The following is a 10,023-nucleotide window of genomic DNA, read 5'->3' on the forward strand; positions in this document are numbered from 1 at the left end:
GGAAGAAATTGCAAGAAGCTTTGGGTACCAAGCTGCATTTTAGCACCGCTTTTCATCCCCAAACCGATGGTCAATCCGAGCGGATAATTCAGATACTCGAGGATATGCTGAGATGCTGCATCCTTGAGTTTAGTGGTTCATGGGAACGGTATGTACCTTTGATTGAATTCGCTTACAACAATAGTTTTCAATCAAGTATTAAGATGGCACCTTACGAGGCTTTGTACGGTCGTAAATTCCGTACACCATTGTTCTGGACCGAGCTCGGTGAAAGTAAAATTTTCGGAGTTGATTTGATTAAAGATGCCGAACAGAAAGTAAAGGTAATCCGTGAAAGTCTGAAGGCAGCCACAGATCGTCAGAAATCGTATGCGGACTTGAAACGAAAGGACATTGAATATCAGGTGGGAGATAAAGTATTCCTTAAAGTTTCACCCTGGAAGAAGGTGCTTAGATTTGGTCGTAAGGGCAAATTGTGTCCGAGGTTCATCGGTCCGTACGAAGTATCCGAACGAGTTGGACCCGTTGCATACCGATTAATTTTGCCCCCTGAGCTCGAAAAGATTCACAACGTTTTTCATGTCTCGATGCTTCGACGATATAGGTCCGATCCATCGCACGTAATTCCTCCATCGGAGATCGAGATTCAATCTAATTTAAGTTACGAAAAAGAACCAGTTCGTATTTTAGCACATGAAGTAAAAGAACTACGAAACAGGAAAATCTCATTAGTGAAAGTACTGTGGCATAAACACGGAATTGAAGAAGCCACTTGGGAACTTGAGGACTCTATGAAGGATCGATATCCAAAATTATTTACTGGTAAGATTTTCGGGGACGAAAATTTCTTATGTGGGGGAGAGTTGTGACAACCCAAATTAGACCCTGGTCGGAATGTGGTTTCGAGACCACATTACCGAGCCAAAAATTTATTTTTGTGTTTTAATTGCATAAATTTTTGTGTGACAGCGAATATATGAGAAATTAAATGCTTAATATTAGCTTTAGGATTGTGAATTAATTCAAAAAGGACCTAGTTGACGAAGTTAGAAAAGATGATAGATGAATTATAAGGAGTAATTAATAATAGGGAGAGGAAGCATGGCTTTGCATGTCAAATTGCCCATAAAATACATGGTGGCCGGCCAAGGAGTGATGATGCTCCACTCATTCTAATTTAATATGTTTTCTTTTGGTTAACAAATGATGGGGATAATAATAGGAAAGTGAACAAAAAAAAATGGGTGTCATACTTGCCATCTCCTAGCCGAAAAACCAAGAAAAAGAAGGGGAGAAAAACTTTGAAAGAGTTCGGCCATTGCTTGTATCTAGGAGGAGTGTTTGATGTTGTGGCATGAAAATGAGGGAGTTTGAATGCTTAATAAGGAGGGAAGAAGGAGTGTTCATGTTTTCTTTCTTTTGCAATTGTCGTAACTAGAGGAAGAAGAGGAAGCAAGATTCGGCCAAGGTGGTCCTTTAGATCAAGGTATGTTCAATGATATTTTTGGAAGTTTACACAACCTTTGGGTGATGAGTCTAGATTCTATCTATCCCATGGTTGGATTTGGGGTTGTTGGAGAGTTAGGATTCGGCTAAGGAGCTTAAAAAATTTTTAGTTGATACCTTGATGCTATTAGCATGCTAGTTATATGGATGTGTTAAGTTGCTTGTTATGTTAGCATGAAAGTTGAAATTGTTAAGCTATTTTGTTGGAGGTGCCGAATTTAGGACTAGGAAGAGAATGAGTATTCGGCTAACATAGTGGAAAGGTGGGTGTTGCCGATTGCTAGATTTAGACTATGGGAGTGGCTATAATGGGCATTAAGATGTGGAACTTAAGAAATGTAGTTATATGTGGATTTACATGATGTTACAAATAGATGTGAAAATATGCTAGATTAGGAAAATTCGATTAAGTGTTCATGAGATGAAATTAGGTGTTTAAATGATGTTATAGTTGACATTGTACATGTATACATACATTCGGCCATCTAATTGAGTATGAAGGTGGTGTTAAATCTAATTGTGATGCCCATTCCGAAGTATATATATATACATATATATGTATATATACATAAGTATGCCCATTCATGATGTTACCTTTAATTATGTGTATAATCGACTAAATGGGTAATTAGTGAGGATGGTTGCCGAATATACAAACATACATATGCATGTGTAATTGAATTATGAATGTTTAGCAAGATGGTTAAACTAGTTGATTTATTGATTAAGCTCAAGGAGTTAAAGGAGGAGAATCAAGCAAAGGCAAAGAAAAGATCGTCGAGTAGCCGAGTTGGAACCGTCTTACCCAACACCAAGTAAGTCATTAAGCATATAGTTGTATTAATTTAAATGATCATAACGTCTATGTAATGATGCTGAATGGAATGAGAAATATATATATACATGTATGTATGTGGTGATGAAAGTGTTGGATGAAGAGAAAAGAGGTGAGATGTATTGAGTTGTTGATCTCAGCACTAAGAGTGCGGGTATAAACATTTATGATCATGAGATTGGCGCTAAGTGTGCGGGTTTAAATTGTACAGCACTAAGTGTGCGAGCTTGATTATGTAGCACTAAGTGTGCGAGCTTGATTATGTAGCACTAAGTGTGCGAGTTTGATTATGTAGCACTAAGTGTGCGAGTTTGATTATATAGCACTAAGTGTGCGAGTTGATTATATAGCACTGAGTGTGCGGACTTATTATATACTTTTGAAATATTATAGACACTAAGTGTGCGACGTTATTGAGTCGATCACGGACAGCGGATCGGGTAAGTACCTTGAGTTCATGGCTAATAGGTGCTATGTCTATATTTGGAGTTGAGCTTGGTAAGTTTGAACCTATGTGACAAATATACTTGAAGTCACGTACATAAGATTTATCGTGGAATAGGTGAAAGGCCGTTTAGTTGTATGATTGTAACGAAAATAAAATGATGTATGAAAATGCCTCAAATATCATATTGATGAGTATACGGAATGTGAATGCATGATTTGGTATGAGATTGAACCGATAGGTCTGAGGAACCATGGCATGGTTCGGTATGGATGGAGTAACTAGCCTCGTTCCATCTTATTTCCTATTGTGATAATGTTATTAATGGATGGTAGTGCATTGCTTATGACTTACTGAGTTATATACTCACTCGGTGTTTCCTTGTCACCTATTCTAGGTTTCTTGGACTCGTCTCTTCTTGCGTGATCGGACCGTCATTGGAGTCATCACACCGGATAGCAAGTTTTGGTACTTTCTTCTTAGTTGGCCTAGGAGAACATTTCGGCATGTATAGGCTATTATGTTGTGTTTGAACTTTGGTATGTAAACTTTTAGCCATGCGAAAATGGCATAAATGTTCGGTTGGGTTTGGTTTCATAACGTTAGGTCGTAAATCTTGATAATTCGACCTTTTTATGCCATATGTCATGGTTGATTATTTTTTTGGTGTTAAAATTCATGATATGGCAATAGTGTAGTAGGGAGATGTTTGACAATGATTAGCCTTTGGCATGGCTAGTCATGATCATAATTGGTGATATGTATGATGAATTACTAGTTTGATCAAGGAGAAATCACGAAATAGGCATAGTTGCTTTCGTAACAGATGCTGGCAGCAGCTGTGACGTGAGATCGAAAAATCACTAAAAATAGTAGGAGTGGAATTAATTGATGAATAAATTATGTATTCGAAGCTCGATGAGTCTATTTTCATATAGAAGTAACGAAAAGATCATATGGACAGTATGTTAAGAGATATTCAGGTTCTCGTGAGACAGGGCCAGAACGGTTTCTGGATTCCCTGTTCCGACTTTGGAGATTTTTTATAAATTAACCAGAGACAATTAGGAGTCATACCATATATGGATAGATTCTTCTCTGAGTTTAGTTTCTATAGAAACAAACGGCATCAGTATTGAAGCCCTGTGCAGGGAGATATCCAGGTCGTAATGCGCAAAGGTCAGTGTAGTCGATCCCTGTAACATGGGAGACTTTGACTAATAAACTGTACTAATTGGCCCGACCAAAAATTCTAGAAAAAAATTATGGAGATGGGCATATGAGTCTAGTTTCAGGGAAAAATCACGAAACTAATTTTTGAGTTTTGAAACTCAAGATATGATTTTTAAAGCGACTAGTACGCAGATTGGCAGCTTGTCTGGGAAATGTCGAATAAGTGGTTTGAAGTCTGTTAACACCTCGTGTTCGACTCCGGCGACGGTATCGGGTTCGGGGTGTTACACTAACCTGCTTCAAATTCTCGAACTCGAATGTGCTTGTCATGCCATTTGTTGAGTCTCTCCTTAAGTAATTTGGCATTCTCGTATGAAGACATTCAGAATTCTTCTAACTCGTTAAGTTAAAGCATTCGTTTCTCCTTGGCACTTTTAAGATCCAAGTTAAGTCGTTGGAGAGCCCAGTAAGCTTTGTGTTCTAACTCCAAGGGTAGATGCCAGGCTTTCCCAAAGACTAACCTATAGGTTGACATCCCTAAAGGTGTCTTGCATGCTGTCCTGTAAGCCCATAAAGCATCATCCAGTATTTTGGACCAATCTCTTCAGTTCGAGAAAACTACCTTCTCAAGTATGCCTTTGATCTCCTTGTTTGCCAGTTTAGCTTGCCCATTCATCTGCGGATGGTAAGCTGTAGCGACTTTGTGTTTCCCTCCATGTTTATCTAATAACCATTTCAACCACTAGTTCACAAAATGGGACCCTTCATCACTGATGATGGCTCTTAGGGTTCCAAACCTTGTGAACACATGTTTTTGCAAAAATTTTATTACAACCTTAGCATCGTTTGTCGGATATGCCTCTGCCTCAACCCACTTAGACATATAGTCTACTGCTACTAATATGTACTTGTGACCAAAAGGCGGAGCGAAAGGACCGAGAAAGTCAATACCCTAAACATCGAATAATTCTACCTCAATGATGTTTGTTCGAGGCATTTCATTTCTGTTGGTGACATTTTTGACCCTTTGACATCAATCACAGCTCTTTACGTAAGCATATGCATATTTGAATAGTGTTGGCCAAAAGAATCCGGCTTGCAGTACCTTGGCTGCAGTACATGTACCTTCGAAGTGTCCCCCACTCGGAGCTAAGTGATAATGGTATAAAATTTTATGTACTTATCTTCTGCCACATATCTCCTGATCATTTGATCTGCACACTTTTTAAACAAATACGGTTCTTCCCGAAAATAGTACTTTACATCGTGAAGAAACTTTTTCTTTTGATGATATGTCTTATCAATTGGCATCAAACCACAAGCTAAAAAGTTAGCAATCTCAGCAAACCAAGGGGGTATTATGGACATGATTTACCTTCAATATGTGTTCATTTGGAAACGTCTCTCGAATTGGTATAAGAGGAGAGTTCCCTTCTTGTGGCTCCAATCTGGACAAGTGTTCTGCTACTTAGTTTTCCACTCCCTTTCGATCTTGAATTTCTAGATCGAACTCTTGAAGTAGGAGTACCCATCGGATCAGTCACGTCTTAGCATATTTCTTGGCAAGTAAATACTTAATTGTCGAATGGTCCGTATAAACAATCACTCTGGTACCTACAAGATAATATTGAAACTTGTCAAAAGAAAACACCATAGCAAGGAACTCTTTTTTTGTTACCATGTAATTCAGTTGAGCTCCTGTCAGAGTCCGACTCGCATTATAGATGGGATGAAAAACATTGTTCCTTCGCTGACCCATGACAGCTTTGATCACGAAGTCACTTGCGTCACACATCAATTCAAATGGCAAATCCCAGTCTGGTGTGACTATTATGGGTGCCGAGACTATCCAACTCTTCAAATCGTTGAAAGCTCTTAAGCACTCCTCATCAAATTTAAATGTCGTGACCTTCTCCAATAATTTTCATAAAAGTTTAGCAAATTTGGAAAAGTCCTTGATGAATGTTCGATAGAAACCGACGTGGCCCAAAAAGCTCCTAACACCTTTTACAAATATTAGAGGTGGGAGTTTCTCAATAACATCTACCTTTGCTTTATCTACCTCGATTCCATGTCTTGTTATCCGGTGCCCTAGAACAATACCTTCTCGTACCATGAAATGACACTTTTTCGAGTTAAGTACAAGGTTTGTTTCTTCGCATCGCCTTAGTACCATGGCTAGATTGGCTAGGCAATCATCATATGTATCTCCGAATACTGAAAAATCATCCATAAAAACTTTTAAATATTTCTGAACCATGTAAGTAAAAATAAACATCATTCATATTTGAAACGTAGTAGGTGCATTACATAAACCAAATGGCATGCACCTAAATGTAAATGTACCATATAGGTAGGTGAATGTTGTCTTATGCTAATCTTTAGGTGCTACTGTAATCTGATTATACCCTAAGTATCCACCGAGAAAATAGTAATAGTCTCACCCTACAAGTCTATCCAGCATCTGGTCCAAAAACGGAAAAGTAAAGTGATCTTTCCTAGTTACCTTGTTCAACTTCCGGTAATCGATGCAAATTCTCCATCCCGTAACCGTTCTAGTCGGTATCAACTCATTATTCTCATTTTCAATGATCGTGATACCTCATTTCTTTGGCACGCACTGGACCGAACTTACCCATGAACTATTTGAGATGGGGTAAATTATACTCGCATCTAACCACTTGAAGATTTCTTTATTGATTACGTCCTTCATGATGGGGTTCAGTCTTCGTTGTCCATCAATCATCCCTTTTTTGTCATCTTCTAAGATAATCTTATGCATGCATACAGATGGACTAATTCTATGAATATCGACTATGATCCATCTGATAGCCTTCTTGAATTGTTTCAACACTAGGATGAGTTTCTTTTTTTTTCTTAGTAGTTAATTCTGCTGAAACAATCACAAGCAGAGTAGAAGAGTTACCTAAGTAAACATTTTTCAAATGTGAGGGAAGTACCTTTAGTTCTAATTTATGTGGCTCCTCAATTTATGCTTTTGGTTGGGCATAATCTCTTTTCTCTAACTCCAAAGATTCAAAGCGGGATTGCGGATTAAATCCCTTTTGATTAGCTCCTGACAAAGCTAAGTATTCATCCTCCTCTTCTTCATTTGGAGGATCTGATTAAAAACTTGTTCCAATGGGTCCTCAACATAATTGAGTTCCTTCTCCATGATTAAATCCTCTAAATCAGACACTGCAGAACAATCATCAATTGTGTTAGGAAATCGCATGGACTTAACATTAAATGTTACTTGATCATCCTAAACACGCATAGTAAGCTCGCCGTTCTGCACATCAATAAGGGTCTTTCTGATTGCTAAGAATGGTCTTCCTAGGATGATTAGCATCGCTTTGTCTGCTTCAAAGTCTAGAATCACAAAGTTAACAGGAAAGATAAATTTTTCTACACATACCAATACGTCCTCGATTATTCCTTTTGAATGTGCTAAGGATCGATCTTCTAATTTAAGTGTAACTGTAGTAGGTCTAACTTCACCTATCCCCAACTTCCTAAATATTGACATGGGCATCAAGTTGATACTCGCACCCAATCACATAGTGCCTTACCACAATATGTTGCTCCAATATTGCAAGGTATGGTAAAACATCCAGGATCCTTCAATTTTGGGGGTAGTTTGTCTTGAAGATATGCACTACATTCCTTCGTTAGGGCTACCGTCTCAAATTCTCCTAGCCTTCATTTTTTAGACAGGACATCCTTGATGAATTTGACGTATTTCGACATTTGTTCAAGTGCTTCAACCAATGGGATGTTGATATGAAGTTTCTTGAGTACGTTTAGAAACTTCTTGAATTGAATTTCCCACTTCTGCTTCTAAAGTCTTTGAGGGTAGGGTGGTGGAGGTTTGTTTACTGGAACTTGTTGATTTATTTTCTATGGCAATTATGCATCTAACGGAGTTATTAGTTGATCAGAATTAGTTGGTTCAGAAGTTACATTATCAGATTTTACAGATTCAATTTCCAGTGAAACTGGAATTTCAACACTTGGTTGAACTTCCTCTGAGTCTTGAGTGTCAACTGGCTCCTTTTCAACTTCGACGAAATTGGCTCTAAAGTCTTTCTGCTCCTTCCCTGGATTCCTCAGATTCTCTGTATCACTAGGTAAAACACCTTGTGGTCGATTTCTGAGTTCAGTTGCAAGCTGGCCCACTTGATTCTCCAAATTCCTTAGAGAGGCATCATTTTTCACCATGTATACCTTCAATAGATTTTCTAAGCTATTGGATGGTTCAGCTTGGGTTGGTTTCTGAGCTTGTTGGGAAAAAATAGGTGGCTGGGTCAATCTAGGTTAGACATAATTGTTATTGGTTCCTGCCTTTTGGTTACTCTAGGAAAAATTTAGGTGGTTTTCCATGATGGGTTATAAAAATTGGATTGCAGCCCTTACCTTCTTTGATTTTGGTTTTGGTTACCCATGTAATACACAGATTCTGGGTTCGATGGACATTCTTCAAAGAAATGTCCTTCCCCACAATAAACACAGGCTACATTTTCAAATTGATTCAGTGGCTGTGCTGTAAAACTATTACACCCATTAGTAGTAAGATTTTTTAACATTGAGGATATTGATGATACTTGATATGCGAGTGAAGTAAAAACGTCTACTTCATGTATTCTAGCGACTCGTCTTCCTACGCTGCTCGATTGGTTTGCCTTTGATAATTGTTGCTGGCAATCCTCTCAATGATTTCATAACCCTCATTATACGACATAGAAAGTAGAGCACCATTAGCAGAAGTGTCCACTACCATCTCATGTGAGCATTGAGACCATTATCAAATGTCTCAAGTTGTATGCAATGTGGGATTCTATGATGAGGGCACTTCTGTAATAATTCTTTGTACCTTTCCCATGCCTTATACAATGACTCATCATCCATTTGTTGGAAAGCAATGATCTTGTTTCTCAACTTAGCATTCTTGCTAGGTGGGAAATAGTTCATAAGGAATTTTTCTGCTAACTCTTGCCATGCTGAAATTGAGTTTGGTGGTAATGTGTTCAACCAAGCTCGAGCTCTGTGCCTTAGTGAATATGGGAACAATTTCAATTGTAATGCATCTTTGGGTACTCTGGCTAACTTGAAAGAATCGCTCACCTCCATAAATAGTCTAAAGTGTAGGTAAGGATCTTCGGTAGGCATTCCACTGAATTGGCCCACTGTCTGAAGCATCTGGAACATGACTGGCTTCAACTCGAACTGTTGTGCCTCAATTTTGGGTCTCTTAATACTAGGATTAAGATCATGAAATATTAGCACGGGATACTGTCTCAAAGCTCTATCCCTATCATCAGCAATAAGGATAGGATTTTGGGCAAGGTTTGCTCCGTTTCCTTGATTCAGATTTTCGAAGTTCATCTCTTCAGTCCTTCTCTGACTTACTTGTCTTCTTTGATGTTGAAAAGTTTGTTCAATCTCAGGGTCTATAGGGAGTAAATTGATGATTCAGTCAATACTCATAAACACCTAAAATAATCACAGAAAAACTAAGTTAAAATTTGAAAAGAAAAATAAACCAAAATGCAAAACTAACAACTTCACAAATAATGACTTTTTTAAAACATAGTCCTCGACAACGATGCCAAAAACTTGGAACGACGGAAATGTGCAAGTGTACACAGTCGCAACAAGTAATAAAGTGACAAGTAAATGTCGAGTTATAGTACCCACAGGGATTGTAAAAAGAATTATTTATGCATGCTATTTAAAACACTTTGGTGAAGAAAAATATTTTGTTTGAAGAGGGTGATTAAAAACTAAGATTTTAAACTAAGTGAACTAAATAAATAAATCTCAAATGCACGATTTTAATCAATATGACATAGTTGTGTTAGATTAATTACATTTCTTAATTTAGAATTATTAAACTCATGTTTATATTGTTATGAATATATTCACGGCAACTCGGTAATTTGCTAACATATGAACATACTCACCTACCAAAATTCATTTATTTCATGACTGTATCCCTATGGCAATTCAACTGATTAAACAAATCTTAATAGAAAATATGTTATTGCACATACAAACTTATTAA

The 10,023-nt window shown here is 37.7% G+C and overlaps 1 non-coding gene across 1 annotated transcript; it reads left to right on the top strand.

The window, feature by feature from the left end:
- Positions 1-8,793: 8,793 nt before the first annotated feature.
- On the top strand, positions 8,794-8,900 carry LOC121215044 (small nucleolar RNA R71). Its single transcript, XR_005910780.1, has one exon. It is a non-coding gene; the product is annotated as a small nucleolar RNA R71 (small nucleolar RNA).
- The last annotated feature ends 1,123 nt before the right edge of the window (positions 8,901-10,023 follow it).

The sequence above is a fragment of the Gossypium hirsutum genome, chromosome D02, assembly GCF_007990345.1.
Source record: "Gossypium hirsutum isolate 1008001.06 chromosome D02, Gossypium_hirsutum_v2.1, whole genome shotgun sequence".
In the NCBI taxonomy this organism is placed as follows: domain Eukaryota; kingdom Viridiplantae; phylum Streptophyta; class Magnoliopsida; order Malvales; family Malvaceae; genus Gossypium; species Gossypium hirsutum.